The sequence below is a fragment of the Lissotriton vulgaris genome, chromosome 4_1 (assembly GCF_964263255.1).
Source record: "Lissotriton vulgaris chromosome 4_1, aLisVul1.2, whole genome shotgun sequence".
Lineage (NCBI taxonomy): Eukaryota > Metazoa > Chordata > Amphibia > Caudata > Salamandridae > Lissotriton > Lissotriton vulgaris.
Genome location: NC_141691.1, coordinates 1895212122 through 1895233967, shown reverse-complemented (window position 1 = coordinate 1895233967; position 21846 = coordinate 1895212122).

Sequence of the window (21846 nt, the reverse complement as noted above, 5' to 3'; positions counted from 1 at the left end):
CAGTGCATTGCAGGCGCGCAAGTTATAGTGAGTCCAACTAACTATAACGTGGGAATGTAAATGGTTTTATGTCAGTAAAATTTCCAGCTAACTATAACTGGTGTGAAACCTATGGTTTTTTCAGTGAATATATATATATATATATATATATATATATATATATATATATATGTATATATATATATATATATATATATATATATACATATACATATATATATATATATATATATATATATATATATATATATATATATATATATTCACTGAAAAAACCATAGGTTATAGACCATATATAGTTAGGAATTCGCATTTACAAAACCTTATTTTACTCACACAAAACCATTGAAATTCCATATATAGTTAGTTGCACTAACTATATATCGCGCACCCGCAATCCACTGCTGATGATGTCACATATTACATCATTCATGACATGGTCAGTGACATCACTGATGACATCACTGATGACATCTCAAATGACATCACTGATGACATCTCAAATGACATCACTGATGACATCACTGATGACATCTCATTTGACATTACTGATCACATCACTGATGATATCATTCATGTAATAATACGATGAACCTCTTCAGACTCTAATATAACCTTAGATACAATCAGTGTAAACAGACACTCACAGACTGTCACTCATCCATGGAGTTACTCACACACCTAGTCAGTCAATCAAAGAATCAATCACACCTCCATTTCCTCAACTATACAGTTATACAAACTTTACTTATTCAAACATATACTAACACATATTAACTCTCTTATACAATCCCTGATACAAGTTCACAATGATCCATACAGCCACTCACACATTCACTGGCTCTTATGCACAGTTATTTATATATGTCAACTCTCACATGTACTGTGTTTTACATATGTACTTACTTTGACATGTAGCACTGAGATATCCATTCACTCACCAATACACTCATGCACACAGTCAACCGCCCATACAGCTGTTTCCACATGCACTTTTGAAACCATACATCTAGTGAATCAACTGCTCACACATCTATGCACAGAGTCATACACCTCCCAGCCACCCACACACACACTCAGTATCCCATACAAATACTTGGGCAACCAATCAATAACCCATATAGTTACTCATATAGCTACTTATCAACACATGCAACAGTTTACAGAACAACAGACATAATGATGCACAAATTAAGACAGTTTAGTCACTAACCCATGCACTCAGTGAGACACATTTAATCACTCACTCATACAGTCAGTCATGCACCTACTAAATCCTTCATCCAGACACTTATACATCCACTCATTCTTCAATATGTAAGACATATTTTAACTTTACAGAAACATACAGTCACTGGATGTTGTCATCAGTGATGTCATCAGTGATGTCATTTGAGATGTCATCAGTGATGTCATCAGTGATGTCACTGACCATGTCATGAATGATGTAATATGTGACATCATCAGCAGTGGATTGCGGGTGCGCGATATATAGTTAGTGCAACTAACTATATATGGAATTTCAATGGTTTTGTGTGAGTAAAATAAGGTTTTGTAAATGCGAATTCCTAACTATATATGGTCTATAACCTATGGTTTTTTCAGTGAATTTTCAAGGTTTTGTAAATGCTAATTCCTAACTATATATGGTCTATAACCTACGGTTTTTTCAGTGAATTTTCAAGGTTTTGTAAATGCTAATTCCTAACTATATATGGTCTATAGCCTATGGTTTTTTCAGTGAATATATATATATACATACATATATAAACATATATCATCTGTATATCTACATATAAATACAAACATAAATGCATGCATACATATACTTATATGCATTTTAAGGTTGTTAGGGCGTTTTCGTGTGTATTATGTTGCTTTTTTAGGGCTTTTGGGTCAATTAAGTAGGGTTCCCGGAGCCTAGGGCTGAGGGGCCGGTTCAGTTTCCTGCGTATTGGTGTTGGCAAGGTTTTGAGGGATTTTGGCGGTTTTTGGTCGAGATTTGGCCGTTTTATGGCTTTTTTTTGTGTTTGCGGGGGGCGCGTATTCGGGTTGAAATTCGTCCCCGTTCCAGTGGATGGATTGGGCTGATTTTTGGTGAGATGTTAGGGAATCGCTGGAACTAGTGTCCAGCCAAGTTTGAAGCGGATCGGAGCAGTGGAAGTGCTTTAAAGAGCAATTTTTGTGCGGAGTAGCGAATTGTCATGTTATTCAATGGGAGTTTTTGGTGCGCATGGAGAAGGTGAATTTGGGGTGTTCCAGTTGCGCTAGAGGGACGGGGCTTGGGTGAGCTGTAGGGAGAGTGGATCCGGAGGTGTGCTGAATTTTTGGGATTTGTTGGCCGAAGGGAAGGGTGTGCTTGGGCAAAGTCGATTTGGTGAAAACGGTGCGTTATTTACATGAAAGTTGAAAAAACACTAATAAAAGCAAAGCTAAAAAGCCACCTCATTACAAACAGAATGGCTTTAACTTAAATGAGGGCGAGATCTATTGCATTTTCAATGCTTGTTTACTTTGGTTCCATCAAGAAGGCATTCAGATGTGTCACACATTTGCCATAAATTCTGAATGTTAGCACTCTAGTTGCACATTAGATCACTGTAGTAAAGCTACTGCTCACCAGGGACGTCTGCTGCTGGTATTCAAAGTGCATGTTTCAGTCTGCATGTCAGAATTTTTTTAATGAAATAGAAGAGGATTTGAGAAGTCACTCAAAATGATCCCTAATTTTTCTTTCTGAAGCACTAATCATACTTTCTATGGCAAAATTAACCCCCTCATGTTGTTCCTTTTTAAATTGAGTGTTTTCAGACTTACCACTTCATTCCAATCAAGATGGCTTCTGGTGTGCCATACTTTTGTCATAAGTAAGACTGTTAGCGCTCTAGTTGTTCTTTAGAACACTCTGGGACATTCTGTCATTGGGCTATACTTGGGGTACATCTGGGTGATATTTGGGCTACATTTAGGCTCTTTTGTCTCTGGTGGCCATCTTGCGAGACTATGTCAGAATTTTTTAATGAAATTGAAGAGGGTTTGAGAAGTCACTCAAAATGTGCCCTAATTTTTCTTTCTGCAGCACTAATCATAATTCATATGGCAAAATATACCCCCTCATTTTGTTCCTTTTTAAATTAAATGTTTTAAGAGTTACCACTTTATTCCAATCAAGATGGCTTCAGGTGTGCCATACCTTTGTAATAAGTAGGACTGTTAGCGCTCTAGTTGTTCTTTAGAACACTCTGGGACATTCTGTCATTGGGCTATACTTGGGCTACATCTGGGTGATATTTGGGCTACATTTGGGCTCTTTTGTCTCTGGTGGCCATTTTGGGAGACTGCATGTCAGAATTTTTTAATGAAATAGAAGAGGATTTGAAAAGTCACTCAAAATGTGCCCTAATTTTTCTTTCTGCAGCACTAATAATACCTTCTATTGCATAATATACCCCCTCATTTTGTTCCTTTTTAAATTAAATGTCTTAAGAGTTACCACTTTATTCCCATCACGATGGCTCCAGGTGTGCTATACCTTTGTAATAAGTAGGACTGTTAGCGCTCTAGTTGTTCTTTAGAACACTCTGGGACATTCTGTCATTGGGCTATACTTGGGCTACATCTGGGTGATATTTGGGCTATATTTGGGCTCTTTTGTCTCTGGTGGCCATTTTGGGAGACTGCATGTCAGAATGTTTTAATGAAATAGAAAAGGATTTGAGAAGTCACTCAAAATGTGCCCTAATTTTTCATTCTGCAGCACTAATCATACTTTCTATGGCAAAATATACCCCCTCATGTTGTTTCTTTTTAAATTAAATGTTTTAAGAGTTACCACTTTATTCCAATCAAGATGGCTTCAGGTGTGCCATACCTTTGTAATAAGTAGGACTGTTAGCGCTCTAGTTGTTCTTTAGAACACTCTGGGACATTCTGTCATTGGGCTATACTTGGGCTACATCTGGGTGATATTTGGGCTACATTTGGGCTCTTTTGTCTCTGGTGGCCATTTTGGGAGACTGCATGTCAGAATGTTTTAATGAAATAGAAAAGGATTTGAGAAGTCACTCAAAATGTGCCCTAATTTTTCATTCTGCAGCACTAATCATACTTTCTATGGCAAAATATACCCCTTCATGTTGTTTCTTTTTAAATTAAATGTTTTAAGAGTTACCACTGTATTCCAATCAAGATGGCTTCAGGTGTGCCATACCTTTGTAATAAGTAGGACTGTTAGCGCTCTAGTTGTTCTTTAGAACACTCTAGGAGGCTGCAGTAGAACACAAAGGAATCAACTGACAGTCTCTGTCCTTGTTGGATGTACATGTTTTACTGAGAATGTCAGACTTCATTTTCACATGACTGAGAAAGATAATGTGAATTTACAGAAAATATGCTTTCAGTTTAGCTTATAGATCCCCTTCCAAACCACTGTGGGAAAATCATGAGATATTAGTTTTCTTTCAAACAATATTCATGATATCACAGCAGAAGGTTTTTTCACATGGTAAAATCACCTTAGAACCCACCACAATTCCTAAAACGAGTATGGTACCATCAACAAATGATTGATAATGTAACTAAAGTCCTAAAACCCTCTATTAACTACAATGCTTTTTAATGAGGTGCTATCATGTATATTGGTCCCAAGATGGCTGCCAACACTTCTTGGATGAAGTGCTGACAGCCAATCAGATCAGATGTGTGGTTAGGCTCCGCCCAGATATATATATTTTTTTGAACCTAAATTACTCAAAATCCACTGGAGCACATATATTGAGACCTAGCAAAGGCACATCAGGCTAACAGTCCCTACAATTTTGCCAAGTTTCGTGCAAATCCATTCAGCCGTTCGAGCTAAAAGTGAGGCCAACCGCCCTATGGAAATTAACATGGGAAAAATGCGTTTTGGGACCCCCCTTTTTTCTCGGCCCCCCCTTCATGAAACCCCCCCAAATTGTCAGGGGCTGCTCAGAAACAAAATGTTCCATTTTCCTGAAAATTTCAGCCAATTCCGTCCACAAACGCCAAAGTTATTAGACATAGAATTTTCAAAAATCCCATAGAGAAAAAATCCTAACTATATATACCTACTGGCGACCGCCAGTAGGTAATATATATATATATATATGGAAGAATGTTTTCAATTTCAAATATATTAGGGAAACATGGCTGACGAGTCCTTTTTCTTTGTCTCTTTAATACTCGATATCAGATGGCCAACGGCCTCATGGGATATGTAGTTGGGCTTAAATCTAAGCAAATCAATCCCATTTTCCATTCATCATGCGTATTCTTTACTCATAAGCATAATTAATTAAAGTGTTCAATTAATTAAAATATTTGTAGCCAGAAAATGCATCCTCCCATGACGCCTACCCAATAGCCTTAAAAATCTTGAAGCATAATCTTAAAATAACAATTGCAACAGATTCAGGTAATTCAGATCTTGATAAAAACATATCCCTTGCACTAGTTATCCTTCAGTAAAAATTGCATAATTACTCAATTGCACACAGCACACCATAATAAAGTACTCTAATAAAACCTTCAATCGACATTGGTCTGTTACCATTTGGATACTTGCTCACAGTGTACCTGAATTAGCAATCAATTAATTAAAAAAAGTTTTTTAATTAATTAAAACCATAAACAACCATAATCAGATATTATTTAGCAGAATTAACCATAATATTGTATTCTGCCTTTTTAATTTAAACAGAGCTGTTGAATACAAAATGTACTCCCTCATGTAACATATGTGATTTAGCCAATAAACATCTATACTAGAAATTGCACACTTCTTTTTATTGCACACAAGCCTGCCCAACAAGATTCTTGCCCTATTTATCCCACGGTATAAATTGCACAATACCCATTATTCTATTATTGTACACAACCCTGCTTAAAAAAGTCTTTGCCTTGGATTATCCTTCAATAGGAATTGCCTAATTTCCATGATTGCACACAACCAATGTAGGATCTAGTTATCCTTCAATAAGAAAGCTGCACAATTCCTCTTGTTGTACATGCCTATCCTAAGAAGGTGTTCTGCCAGAAATGCTCGCAAATTTTAAAATCCCCGATTTGACCTTTTGTGAGTTGACACGTTCTCCATTACTACCCCAACCCATCCTGCTAAAGTGCATATCAGGTAAAAGCCTAAAATCCCTACTTAATCTGCCAGCAAAAACTTGAAACACCAAAAAGTTATAAACTGTATCAGGAATTCGTGTAGAAATGGTGTTCATAGTTTCCTCATTGTGATTATATGTCTGTGGCAACTGCTTTCATGTATCATCAGAAGTGGCCTGACAGCTAACAGGATTCACATCTGAGGCAGAAAAGGATTGCATCCCTACAAGATCAAATGTTCAGAGCACAAAACATTGGACGTGTCCCAAACTGCCTCGAGGGTTTTAGGCTCCCACAATTGCAAATGACATGCAGCAACGATTCCTCTGATTTACTGCATAGTCTATATTGCATACTCATATCTCCAATTTGGCGTCCATATCAGTAGTTTCTTAGAGGTATTGAACTACATTGCAGCCTCCTATGTTAATTTTTTGCCTTGTTGGGAAGAGGTAGACTCAGGTAATCTGTAAATTAGCCAGGAGTATAAAGTGCAGTAGCACAATTGCTGTGCACCCTATTTCCTAAATCCTTTAGGTCATGGGCCACCAATAGAACTTTTACGGTCTTCATTAGTAATATATATATAGCCTTTGTCGAAAAATTTGTGTTGACAAGGATTTTCACATTTAGCATTTGGACGAACTTCCTTAAGAAAGAACCCCATTCAGATTTTGGCTCCTGTATTTTCCTCCTTCGCAACAGTTTCAATATACTGGCATTCGTTGTTTTGAATTTAATCAATATGATATCCATTTTGCACGCAACACTAGGTTTTGCTTGGAGAGGTTAATTCCAGCCTAATTTGTGCCCGGTTGGTACAATCTGGGAGAAAAAATAGTTGTCTATATTGTGCTCATTGCTGTTTATCCAAAAGTCAAAATAATTGAACTTTAAACATTTTCGCGCCATAAAAAAGAACAGGTATCACTTTGTAGTCCACAACAGGTAGAAGAGCTTGCAGATTTAGGCTGGCCTAGCTCTTTTTTAGGGGTCCCTTTGTGGCCAGGAAATGCTTAGCTGATACCTTCAAGGCTTCCTCTTATGCTCTTTTTCCACCCTTTCCATTCAGGTGCACCCACACGTATTTAATGCTTTTGCCTCTCTCTAGGTGAGTACCCTCCACATGCCGGGACCCTTTTGTAACCAGTTTACCGCCAAATATCAATATTTTGGTTTTAATTTAAATGTTTATGTTTGTTGATGTTTTACCATAATGTTCTGCCCAATGGTTCTGTGGGAATCATACAGTCCTTTCAATGTGTATGGTGTTACTTTGGATTGTGCCGCTTATATCATTAGTTGTTTACTTTACATGTTCAGTTTACACTGATTGGCATCTTTGAGTTTAATGATTCTATGTTGTTCCCACAGTAGGCGATGTTTGAACACCTTGTTATTGTTTGGTTGTTCTTTGTTGGGTATAAAGCTACTTGAGGGTATTCCTTCACCCATTTCTGTTTCCTTTTCCAGTAGTTTCATATCTCCCTTAGTGGGCCATGTCCACATATTGTCTAGGTATTGGGATTTTGTCCTCGTTTCATTTCAAGTTTATATATTGCATCCTTTTCCACCAGAGTAAGAATCCCCTGGGGCCCAATGTATTTATTAGAGGAGGGGTCAGGCGCCCGAAACCATGTTTGTCCCAGGGGACCCTATCCCCCAGGGCCCAATATATTTATTAGGGGAGGGGGGCCGAGAGGCCCACATCTGAAGCCTTAAAAGGGCCCTTGGGAACCCATACAACCAGGCCATCACTTCTATTAACAGGGAACAAGGTCATGCAGCTCCTCTCCCTGAGCCTTTACACCCGCCCAGGCTGCCCCACTTGAGGCCTATTAAGTCTTGGGGAGAGGGGCCACGTTCCCGTGCCCATTTTTAAACATTTGGCCCTGGGGGATGGTGTCAGAAGGGCCTATTAAGGCTTGAAATGGGTTGTGCACTCCACCCTATATTTAACTAATGACCTTGAGGTATTGTGTCTTTGGGGTCATCCATATCCTGGAGAGGAGAGCCATGTGCCCCTGAGTGTAAATGCCCCGGGGGTTGGGGTCTTTGGAACCTTTGTGTCTCAGGGAACAGCGAAACGCACTCCCTACCCTTTTCAAATATGTGCCATGCACAGCTTAGGGTTGGATGCCTGTGAGATGTTTGACTCAGGCCATGCAGCCAATCCCATGCCACGTATGGTCAAAGGCTTTATTTTACGTGGATTGGGGTTGGTGGCTTCTGCTGGGATGTTGGTCACAGGGCCTTGCCTCAGGAGAGTTGGCCTTTACTGAAAAAACTATGTTTAAAATAAAGCTGTAGTTAGGCAAGAATAATAGTGACAATGTAACTTTTTAAAAATACAAAACCACTGAAATTAACCAGTTATACTTATTTCTGGTAACTATAACTCTTTCCCTAAGGTAATTATAATTTACTCTCTCACTATGCACTGCTAATTACCCCATGTAGAAAATTGCGTTATTAGTTGTGTGGCCTGCAAAAGTAATAGGTCCACAGTTCTACTTACTGACAACCAAGCACCCCATTGTACCGCTTGATTCTCGCAGAGTAGCAAGGCAAAGCAGTCCAAGGCTTACTCAGTGGAGGTGGTGTGGGCTAGTAATCGTCCATCACTGGCAATCAATATTAAACACTCAAGAAATGATTGCCCAGTCAGTACCTTTTCTTTAGAAAAAGGAGAAGTACATTTATTACACACACTACTAAATACTATTCAGCAATTTGAAAATCTATATATTGGTAGATAAAAAAATACTACAGATGACATTACATAATCACCGTCGCCTCTAATGGGGATCATATAAACATATAAGATAAGTATATTGGCTTTGTCAAAGGTTTAAGATAAAGAAAAACACATGAAAAAGACATCACTTTGTGCGTAAATTAACCCTGGTCGTAGTTCGAGTAGTAGCGCTACGCGTAGCTACGCGAAGTGCACTTCTCACTATGTGAGCTACGCGAACTGTGTAGTGCACTGTGCAAAATGCTGTTTGCACTATTTGCACAGTGCTGGATGCTTGTCCCCAATGTACAATCAGTGCACACCGCAACTTGCACAGTGCAAGCGTTCGTTTTCTGCCGCTCGAGTAGATTTCTACTCGAGCGGCAGCTTTCTCAATGCGGACTGGTGGTTTCTCATCACGAGCGGTCGCGAGCAAACGCGACCACTCGCGATGAGAAACCTGACCTCTCCTCATTGAGAATCTTGCTGGAAGGTTTATTTTCCAGCTCGCGATTGGCAACTTGATGTTGCTGATCGCGAACGAGGAAAAAGTCTCACCAGGATTTCATTTTGCTCGCTCGCGGTCGCCAACTTGACGTTGAGGAGCAAGCAAGCAAAAAATGACTGCTACGCTGCACGTGTTTGCACTGTGCTACATGCAAGTCCCGTCGTGCGAAGTAGCGCAAACTTCACAAACTACGTGAGCGTAGCATAGTAATTCGCCCAGGGTTAGCATAAATACAATTGTCAATATTAATACTCAGGTGTAAATGCACTTTTTACTGTTAATAAAGCGTATTCACTGTGATTAAAAGTCATCAACATTATTATCTCAATACAGCACTTCAAATGAGTAAAACATTCTTCAGAGTATTTTTTATAAACCTTCGAATCATGAAAACTGCAATAATACAAGCATCCTCTAGAAGGCATAACATTTTGATTACATTATATGCAACCAAAGACTTTGGGGCCAATAAAGCCTCCAACCTTAGGTTGCAGGCTTTACAAACGACATCATCAGTTTCAATTCCGATCAGCTGATTACGATACAGCCGGTCAGAATTGAAACCATCCAGTCATTCCGATGGACCCAAGGAGCCCATCGGCCAATCGGAACTGGACTACAATCCAAATGGACAGCTGTTTACGCTGTCCGGATTACGATGCACGGATTCAGTACGGTTTCCATGCCGGCCTTTCCGACATGGAAACCCTGTCAGTTGGGGGATGAGAGGGCACCTATGGTGCCTCTCTGTTAATCCCTGCACCCTGCGGCAGTCACCTTGAGGTGCCTGCCATGGGGTGCAGAGATTAACACAATCTCCCATTTCCCTATGGGAGCTTGTGTTAGTCCGCACCATTTGAGGTCGCATGATAATTACGAGGTCAGATGGTCGCATCATAATTAGGTGATCGAAACCAATGACTGGAGGTCGGTCTGTTCCGTTTCTGACATGGTGTCTATCAGAGGAAACTCCAACTGAAAATGTAATAGGCCCCTTAGTACCAAAAAGGTACTTCAAGGCCTGTGCCTTTCTACTGCAACCATACAGTAAGCCCCTAAAGTGTGAGCACTCCCAGCTGTAGAGCAAAAGCTCCACCCTTGGGAATGCTTAAAACATTGAGAACATTTCAGATGGTCCTGGCTTTCTGACCCCCATAGATATAGGGTCATTACTTTAATAAAAAATCATTGGGAGCAGCTGTGCTCCGGCAGCTTGACCCATAACTTCTTTCTAAAAGTGGTACCGCCTGCCCATTTTGGGGGCCACAACAAGAGGGGGGGGGGGGAGTACTCAAGAGTCCTGCGGTACATAATGGAACGCTCCTGTGGGAGCCATGAATATTTTAGTAGCGGCTCTCCTGCTGTGCCGGGAAGAGCTGCATAGCTTTAGCTTTTGTTTTTATGGCATGTGGCCTCGTTCTGCATACCTCTTTTTTTTTTGTGGGTGCCCAGTCCCACCCGGGCACCCCCAAGCGATAAACTTTAGGGGCAGCCACGGGAGTCCACCCCTGACTTCCCTGCCGGCTCCGACTGCTGAGTGAGCTGGCAGCTCTGTTCTCCCCTGTTTGCTCCATGGAGTCAGGGAGTGTAATATGTGGTGGCCACCATGATCCCCAGACACAGGCAGGGGGAGTGGGGGCAGGGACACTGCTATTTGGGGTTGGGCAACTGCACTTCCCTGGTACTGTTTCATCAGCCCACGGTAGGATGGGGCTCTAGGGGCAAAAGTGAGGTTGGGGAGAGGGCTCCACACACGCCCCGGTGAAAATAAATCAATACATCCTGCGCTGACCCCTGCGCCCTTTCCCACCCCAGGGGTAGATTAAGAAACAGTGGTGGAGCCCCATGCGCATTAAAATGCCATAATTTGGGCCCGTTTGACCGATTTGGGGCTGATCTTACAGCTTCTGGAAAGCTCTATCCACCAGGGGCAGTTGTAGCTGACCTCCACACCTCTAAAGACATGCAGTCCTCAGGGAGGTAGTTCACCTGGCTCCCTGCCCCAGCCTTCATCCTGGTTTTAGATTTTGGGTGCAGAAGTACATGGCTTTCCCCCAACTGGTCCTCGAGAGATATAAGTAGGACAGCCTCAATGGCCCTTGAGTAGATTCACTGGTCCTGAGGTCAACTGAGGCACAGACCTCAGTCCTTTGTGGGCATCAGAAAGTTCTTCTTTCCAGTTGTCTATGCAGGCATCAGGGTCCAGCATCGAAGTGCTGAACAATCACCAGAAGAGTGAGAATCTCCCCCTAGTGTAATAGTTTTTAAAGGTGAGTGGAAGGTTCCAGAAGCCAGGCACACCTAGTTAATCCTAGGGTGCCATATTATCTCTCCACCCTTGTTCCAACCCTTCTGCACAGCATGCTGGAACAGTTCAAAATGGCATCAGCAAGGAGCTAGTGGTTACATTAGCTCCTGCTGTCTCAGTTCTGCCTCTCGCTGACATCACTGACAGGGTCTTTCACACCTAAAGTTCGAACAGAAGCCCCGTCCCGGGTTGGCTCCAGTTGTACTTGCTTCCACCTTTGTTTGTTGGTCCTCAACTTAGGTGGTGAAGTGAGCTAAAGAACAATGATGGATTCAACCCAGATCTGTGACTGGAGGTGAGTGTCTGATAAGTTTCAGCACTCCTTCCATCATCTCCTTGTGTTTGCTTTGGTCATGGGCTGACCTCACCCTTCGGGCCAGGATGAGAGGGGATTAAGAAATGCAGGTTTCCTATTGCACCCTTTCCTGAGCACTAACTGTGGTATGCACTGTTAATTACTCCTTTTGTGTGGGGCAGACTAAGTCCCTGCTGCTGGATAGAAATATAACTAACTTGACACAGCGGGTGACAAAAGGCCTGGGCTCTGATCCTAATCTGTGGAACAGAAATATGACAATGACAATTGTGGATGACCCACAAATTGTACAGATATCTTTTTGGAACTTGCAGATTTGATTTTCTCGCACAAGTTGCAGCCCATTTTGAAATGCTGCTGGTCTCTGTAGGCCAAGAGGAAGCAAAACTGCACTCTAAGGCATTTTTCTCCCTGTGTGTATAACATAGTGCCACTACAGACAAAACAGAATTCCCCTCAACTCTCCATATTAGTATCTATAAACATTATAAGACCTACGCCAGGCTGCTTGTGTGCAGTTTCGGGCTGTGCATGATGGTAGTCTCAAACATGCAGCCATGCATAAGTGTTCATGTGTAGTCAGCCAAGTGCCCCTTACCCTTTCTGTGTCAAGGCAACTGTATTTTAAAAGGTAGGTACTGGCGGTAAACATGTGCAGTCCATTTGCCATGTGATTTCCGTGGGTGGGAGACATGTAGTAATACACACCCACGGTAAAAAGTCCAAAAGCGGATGATCCACAAAGCAAAACTCCAGGCTTACTAAATGGGTGGAACTCAATTACAGCACCCTATATAAAAATTCACTCATAACATCTTCTATGATATCATTAATGATATCACTGAAACATTTGCAATGAAATCAGTGATAAGAAAACTGTGCATGATGGGGGTGCAAGTTATAATTGACTTAGGGCATAAGTTATAGTAACCTTGTGAATTTCAGTTTTTTTTTATTTGAAACATTACATTGTCACTGATATTCTTACCTAACTACAATGGTACTTTAACCTATCAGTGAAAATATGCATAAATAAATTTAATATTCTGGATTGCGTTTTATTAGTAGGCCTAAGTAGATACCTATCACTAGTAATAACTCTACAATAACAATATTAGGTCCAGTCAAGTGCACAATAAATAATTCTCTTGCTCAACCCCTGGGAGCTGTTTTCCGAATTTTACCGAATCAGTATTTTTTTTACAGTTTTTTTACCTACATCTCATTTCCATTTTCTTAAATACTGATTCGGTAAAAATCGGTATTTAAGAATCGGTAAAATTGAGTTACCTACATCTGGCCCCAGATACTTAAATAGATCACACTGACGAAGACGGTTGCTCCTCCAAGATAATTCTTTATTAAGGGCCTGAAGAATCGCCAGTCATTGCACATACGTGAGAAACATGTCGACCGATTAGAGCACAAACTGAACTGAGACTTGCAGTAGGAAACATAATATTCCAGCCAGTTCCAGTTAGTCGTATAATTTTTAAATAAAGCAGGGGACCCCCAGAATAAACTCGATCCTGGTACTCCGAGCTTTATTTTAACCAACTCATCACGTCTACGCTATTCTGGCCCCACACCCACACTTCACCCACAGCAGTTGGATAGAAGATCTCCCCCAAAAGTGCCCCTCTTTGAGGTGTCGCCCGTTGGGTATTGCACCGTCGACCCAACGAGGAGCAGCCCAGATGATGAAGCATGACACCTGAAAGGGTGTGTGAGGGCATTACATCCAACAAAATTGATGCCCAATTGTAGGACTCCACAAGACCCTACATCATCCAAAAACACGAGCGTGACACGTACATTCATTAGTTTTGAGGAACAGCCGAGTTTTCTTTCTGAAGGCTATAATATCCTTTTTTTTTTTTTTTAAATATCTTTTTTTTCCCCACACTATGCACATTGCACATTGTACAATTAAACATTTCATATCAATCATAAGTTACAAAAACAAAAAAGTAAATCATTATATTATAAATATACAGTACATCTTTTAAATCTACACTACAATAAGAATCTTAATCTTAATGCAAACCCATACTCTCTTTCCATCTAGATATAGGTTCCCAAATTTTCAATCCCCTCATTTTGCCCCTTACCTCTTTCCTAGCATATATAGATTTTTCCAAATTATAAGCCGCTAGTAAATTAGCCAGCCAGTTTTGCATGGCAGGTGGGTTTTTATCGAGCCATGCTCTGGCTATAGTCAATCTGCATACTGCAGCGGCCACAAAGATAAATTCTCTCTGCGTATTCCCCCAATCTGGGCCTATCCCCATCAACAACAATGAGGGGGTAAGAGTTATTTGAATGTCCAATGATTCATTTAAAAAGCGTTCTATATTTCCAATCAAGGTGTGCAGTTGGGGGGCAAGTGGCAAATACATGCACAATATCTGCCTCCAGAAAATTACACCTCGGGCAGGTGATACCAGTAGTACCTCCCCATTTGGCTATTGTCGCTGGGGTAAAATATAATAAGTACAGAGTTTTGTAGTGCTGGGATTGAAGAGGAGCAGAGCACAATATCATACGCGACAATTCAAGTGACTCCTGGAATATTTCAATTGGAATGTTCAATTTATCTATCCACTTATTACAGTACTTTTCCATATCATCTGCTTTCCCTTTTACCAAACATGCATACAAAGACCTAATTGTGCAATCTGCAGAAACCTGTATTTTCTCCATAATTTTGTTTCTTTGATACCCTGCGGGCCCTCCTTGTTTATTACTCAAAAAGCTCCTGACCTGCAGGTATTTAAAAAACGACCTCCTATCAATACCATATTTCGCCGTAAGGTCCGCAAACTGTACTATCTCTTCCGTGTCCCTCAAATCCCCAATCGGTACTATTCCCCGTTCAGCCCACCTAGCCATTGTACCATCAGCAAAAACTGCCGCAGGGAATGACCTATTCTTATATAGCCTAGTATATCTATTAAATCTTCCAAGACCTGCCTTTGTTAAAAAAGCATTCCAAATCCTAACTGCTGCATTAAGTCTTTTGAATCTGGTCCTCTTGTAATACCCATAATCCGTACAGTTTAAGAAGCAGTTTTCTGCTTCCTCTCCTAAAAATGGTTGTCACTTTTTGCTCATTACCACCCCCCCCCATTAACCCCTGCATATATTGCAGGGCAGCCGCAAAATAGTACATTCTAAAATCGGGTACCCCCCTCTCTCTCTCGGTAGAGTCATGAATCTGTAAGCCCTTCTGGTCATACCCTGCGCCCAGATGAATCTATTCAGAATAATCTCTAATGAGTTGAACCATTTAATTTTCAAAAAAAGTGGGATAGATCTAAATAAGTAAAGAAACTTGGGGAGGATTAACATCGTAATAAAATTAGTAGTACCTACCAAGGATAAATGCAAGTTGTTTAATCTTTCCAAATCAGACTTTACCCTTGATATTAGGGGGGCAATATTGTTTTCAACAACTTTATCTAGGTCTGATGAGATAGCCACCCCTAAATAATCTGCAGAGGTAACCACCCGTGAATCATTGCAGCTAGAATGGGCATTTTCTACAATCTGCGTCTTTGATCTATTAAGACTATATCCAGAGATTTGTCCAAACAGCTCAGCTTCGACTTCCACCTCGGTAATTGACAAATGAGGATCTGGGGTAAGTATTGCCACGTCATCGGCGTAGGCCAGTGTTTTGACCACACATCCATTCACCCTCATAGGAGGGATCAGTGGGTTTAGTTCGAGCCTACGCAGGAGTGGCTCTAGGTAAAGTGCAAATAACAATGGGGATGAGGGGCACCCTTGTCTCGTCCCCCTCCCAATTTTGACTGCTGCCGAGTACCCTCTGTTAACTCTGATTTTAGCCATAGGTTCTTTATATAACGCCTGTATAGCCCTAATAAATCCTTCTCCTATACCACACCACCTCATAGTTTGCCATAGGAAATCCCAGGAGACCCTATCAAATGCCTTTTCAGCATCTAAAAATAGCGCTGCCATAGGGTCTCCCAGGACACCTGCCGCATCAAACATGGTTACTACGTCCTAATATGCTGTGTTGTCCCTTTGCCGGGGATAAATCCATGTTGGGCTGGACTTACCAAGCTCTCAATAATCCCTGACAACCTTGTGGCTAATATTTTGGAATATACTTTAACATCAGCGTTCATCAATGTTATCGGCCTATAGGACCCCGTGACTTTTGGATCCTTCCCTTTTTTCAGAATTACGATGATATCCGCCCCCCCCATGATTGGGGGATCGACTTTTGTGCCATAATCATGATGTTAAACATATCAGCCATCAGTGAGCCTTTAAATACTTTATAAAACTCCACCAGTATCTGATCCGGTCCTGCTGCCTTACCCGATGGTAGGCTACTCAATGCAGCATTAAATTCGTCTATATGTAGTGCGGCTTCTAAATCTTCATTTCGCTCCTCAGCCAGATTAGGGGGATCAATTTCTCTAAGATATCTTGCAATGTCATCAAAACTTCCTTCCTTCTCGGAAGTGTACAAGGTGGTGTAGTAATTCCTAAATACTTCTCTAACCAATTCAGTCTCGCCTACTATATTGCCCTGCTGATCCTTAATCTCTTTAATATCTGATGTAGCCAGTCTCTGTCTAGTGCGCACGGCCAAAATATGCCCTACCCTTTCGCTTAGTTCATGTGCATTCTCTTTTTTGGTCAGATAATTCTTTACAGCTTTCTCAGCAATACCTTCTATGGCTTCTGCTTTTAGAGCTTTAATTCTAAACAAGTATACTTCTAGCGGGCGATTCTGTATTATAGCCAAGGCCAGATCTTCTTCCTCTTTTATCAACTTCAATCTTACTTCCTCTAATCTTACTCTCTCTTTCTTCTGCATTGCTAAGACAAAACTTGTAGTCTCTCCCCTTATCCCAGCCTTAAAAGCGTCCCACACGACACCTGGTGGTGCGGTTTCTCTATTAATCTCCCAAAAGAATTTAATCCATCCCTCCATATATTCTCTATAGGCGGGGTCTATTAATAAAGCTCTTTCAAAAGTTCATTGTGTTCTGATATTTTGTTCCTGCCCCATTTTCAAAGTTAATATCAACGGGCTATGGTCTGACACTATCCGAGGCTGCTTCTCCATTTGCGAGCCCTGCATTAATGATCTAGAAATTAAAAAAATAATCTAACCTAACCAAGGTCCTATGCGGGGCTGAAAAAAATATACTGCCATCTAAATGTGGGTGTAGCTTAACCCAAGGGTCTACCAACGAATTGTGTGACACCAAATCTACCAGAGCCTTATATACTTTCTTTTTCCTCCCCCATACTTTTCTCCTGTCTGCAAAAAAGAGCTATCTGGTACATGAATATTTAAGTCCCCGCAGCATACGATAGGCTCTGGCCATTGAGCCAGTTCAATATCCAAGTATTGCAGGACATCTGGATCATCCTCAGTAGAGTCATAAACTGTTACTAATGTTAAAATCTCCCCTTTAAAACAAATTTCAAGAATCACCCACCTCCCCCATTGATCCTCTTTCTTTCTTCTTACTACTATAACACTGTTTCTACCCAACACTGCAACCCCCCTTGTTTTTGTCCCTTGTTTAGTGTTTGCTAACACTCTGAATCCAAGTTGTTCCAATAGATACCCTCTTGTGCCTTCTATGTGTGTCTCTTGTAGACATACCAGATCCAACTTCAAAGATTTTAACAAGGCTGCCACTCTCAATCTCTTATTAACACAATTGAGTCCACAGATATTAATAGAAGCAATCTTACATGTCATCGTAATGCCACAATTTCCTTATGCAAAAACCTACTATTTTAGTGTACCATATACCTTTAAACCTACACCATGTGCCAATGTGCTGAATCAAATAATGAGTACCAAAGATTTGTGCATTTTTCCTCCCCCCCACCACCCCTCCACCCCTCCTCTCCCTCCCCTCCCACGACCACCCTCCCCCCTTTACTGGCAAATAGTTAAAAAAATGACCTATGTGTGGCCGCTTTTGAATTGCGTCAGTCGCACCCCCCCCCCAGCCTATATAATCACAGGCCGAATCCCTGAATCATCCCCTTTCATCAAACAGATCTATGCATTTATACAAACCCACTTTTTGTGGTATGTGTAGGAGAGTAGGGTCTGCTATCCTATGGTCACCCCAAATTTTTGCTTTTTGCTTCACTGGTTTATGACTTAATGTGGCTGTGGGCCTGCTAATCAGACCCACAGCCTGCTGTTCTCTCTCTAAATTACTGCCAATGCACTTTAGGTGCATTACGAATTGGAACTGGTTCACCTTATTGGCCCCTGTAACCGTGTACCCTAGGTACCCAGGGCATAGGTGTTTCCAAGGCCAACCAGGGGCTGCAGCATGTATTGTGCCACCCCTGGCCTGTCCTCTATATTTGACACAACTGGCTGATCACTCAGCTGGGGTAAGTTGGTGTAATCACCTCTTACTTAGGTACAGTATGTCTGTGCCTAACCCTAAACTGGACACATATGTTCCTATCAGCCACTCCTATGGAAGGCCTCATCAATCCTGGAGGCAGAGTGCTTGGAAATATGTGAGATGGTGCTCTAGCATGAGCTGAGCCTGTCTGCAGCTGTCGGGAACCACTCCCTAAGCTGTTCCGGGATATTGCCATACCATATACTCTTAAGTGCATTATAATCCTCGCGGTTAAATGCTATCTTTGGTTTGGCTTTATCAAAACCTGTCGAGTAAGGTGTCATACGAATTGGAATACTATCCCCTCGACAGTTCTGTCGACGGGGATAGCATCCCACCCTTCTAGAGGGACACGACATGTGTGTAGCCTTAACCCCGGTTAAAGTTAACCAGAGCCTCAGCATCACAAAATGGATGCTGCCACCACAGACACGAGTCTGGCCTCCTGCTGCTGACCGAAACTCGGCAGATGGTGGCCTGGACAAAGGGTTTCCTGCCTTGGAAGGTGCGAGCACCACCCCAGACAGGGTTTTGTGTATTGGGTAGGACAGGGCTGAATAGAATCAGACATGCCCGGGGCACACAAGGTGTCCCCGTGCATAGGCCAGTCCAAAACGGTCCTGGGACTTTCCAGACCCAGGCTTGGCGCGGAACTGGACAAAGGAAAGGGGGTGTAACCGCCCCCCTTCCTGGTTCCTCCCAGAGGAGGGACCTAGTAGGTGATCCACCCCTCAGATTGGGAATAAGAGTGGGAGCAGTGCCATTGCACAGCAGATCATCCTGAATCAACTTGAAACTAAGAAGACGACTGGACTTCGACATTCTGCTGCTCAGAAGACTGAAGAGAATCTCCCTTGTGGCCTAGGAGTGGCCACCCTGTGAACACAGGCACCAACCAGCAACTCGACGTCTGCTTTGCCGCCGCCTCCCGCCGGAGCCCGAGCCCAGAGCCCGACAAGAACCAGACTCCCAGACCTCTCAGAGCCCGATCCACAGTCCCTGCAAAGAAGGGACCCGTGCAGGCACCGAGTGACATGGGACCGGACCTCTTGGAAGACACTCGAAAAGCTGACTGCGCAGCTTCTGAGGCATCCTCGACATTGTGCTTTGGGGACTGAGAACCCCCACCACCGAGCAGCCCTTGCACCGAAGATCAGCCCCCCAGCATCTCCACGATCTGCGTGAGGCCCTTTTGCATTGTGCCACTCGATGCGCCATCCCGGCCACTAGCCACGCGGCCAGAGGCCATCTTGGCAACGAAACCGACAAACTACACTGCGGGTCTGGTTGCTCCAGACTTGCCCTCGCTCCGGTGAAAAGGAGCCCCTGCTCTGACCTTGCTGGTCCGAGTAACCAGCATCTTTTGATTCCTGTGTGGCTTGCATTAGCCAAGGCCTGTTTGCTCCGATCAGGTCGCCGACACCGCCAACAGCGAGAAGCCTAGGTGGGACAGCTCATGACCGACTCCTGAACGTCCTCGACCCCCGGTGTCCACGTGGCTGCAGAGAGAAGCAACACGACAATGCCTGTTTGCACCCGACATCGCCTGGTTCCAATCTGGTTCCACGGTAGTCACTGGCTAGTGACTTTGAACATTGTCCCCTCTGCTTTCAGGTCTTCACATCTTCAGATCCACCCTTGGATCCACCGTAACTCTTCATCTCGAGCCGCCTGCAGCATCTTCAGCACCAAGCACCATCGACCAGCGTGACGAAACCCGACACTACTTCGACCCTGTGCACCCGCTTCCTGTGGGTGAGGTAACTCAGCTCCGCCAGTGTTTCTACATTGGTACACATCTCAAGGGCCTGTGTCTTAAGTTTCAGCATTCTAGGTCACTCGGAAGGTTCCTATCTAACTAACTTTGTACTTTTTACGCACCATAGACTTTACATTGGAAAGTGCGTGCACTTTGAACACTGCACCCGAGTCCCGCGGGCCTTTCCCGACTTAGTCACTGCTAGTCTCGAATAGCTCCAGCGACTCCCAAGGCCCTAGGCCTGTTCCCTTTCCTATTGGTATCTCTTTTACCACTTTCTTAGTATATGGTTTAGGTGGCCCCTAAGGCTCATCCATATTGTGCAACTTTTGTGTATTTTAAACTGTCTTGTGATTTAACGCTTGTGCTTCTGTGCTCATAAAGAGTCCAGGGGATTTTATAGTTAATAAATCAATATATATTTTCAATATATATCTGTGTTGTGTCCCTTTCATTTGGTATTCAAGGGGGTTGTGTATGGTATAACAGCTGGCTTCACATGCCTTTCAGAGTTTAGCCTAAGACTGCTTTGTCCACGTTACCACTAGGATAACTGGTCTACAAGGTTGAATTACAACCAATCATCATAAGGGTTGCTTGGCATGGTACAAAGTGATCACTAAGAATTAGTGAGCATTATATACCAGGCCAACTTCTCACAGTATGTTCAATACTTTAGCCCCTTTTTCTATTTTTCAGCTCATCAATAAACTGCTGTGCTTTAATTTCTGATGATGCTTAGGGGCGACCCTGCTGGGAGGTGAAGCAGTGTGCTCCCACACCAACTTTCTACTTGAAGGCTCCCTCGAGCCGCTGTGGGCTGATGAGCTCGTGGAGAGGCACCTTCGCGGCTGGAGAGATACTACATTCCAAGGATACGGCAGCCTGCTCAGCAACCCCAAATAATGCCTAATCTCTGCTGATGACAGATAATAATCTAGAAACACGTGTCCAGAGATGGCCAGCACTAATCTGCACCCACCTGGTGAAACACTCTAAAGACTTTGCAAGTGTACTCGCTTGTCGGACTACATCTATCATGATGCTCAGGGGCGACCCTGCTGGGAGGTGAGGCAGTGTGCTCCCACACCAACTTTCTACTTGAAGGCTCCCTCGAGCCGCTGTGGGCTGATGAGCTCGTGGAGAGGCACCTTCGCGCCTGGAGAGATACTACGTTCCAAGGATACGGCAGCCTGCTCAGCAACCCCAAATAATGCCTAATCTCTGCTGGTGACAGATAATAATCTAGAAGCACGTGTCCAGAGATGGCCAGCACTAATCTACACCCACCTGGTGAAACACTCTAAAGACTTTGCAAGTGTACTCGCTTGTCGGACTACATCTATCATGATGCTTAGGGGCGACCCTGCTGGGAGGTGAAGCAGTGTGCTCCCACACCAACTTTCTACTTGAAGGCTCCCTCGAGCCGCTGTGGGCTGACGAGCTCGTGGAGAGGCACCTGCGCGCCTGGAGAGATACTACGTTCCAAGGATACGGCAGCCTGCCAATGTGGGAGGTGAAGCAGTGTGCTCCTACACCAACTTTCTGCTTTAATTTCTGAATTAAACATTCTTATTTTCCCTTTTGTCACCACTTTCAACTTAGCAGGGAAGAGGAGATATGCTTCTGACCCTAATGCCTGTAATGGTGCTATC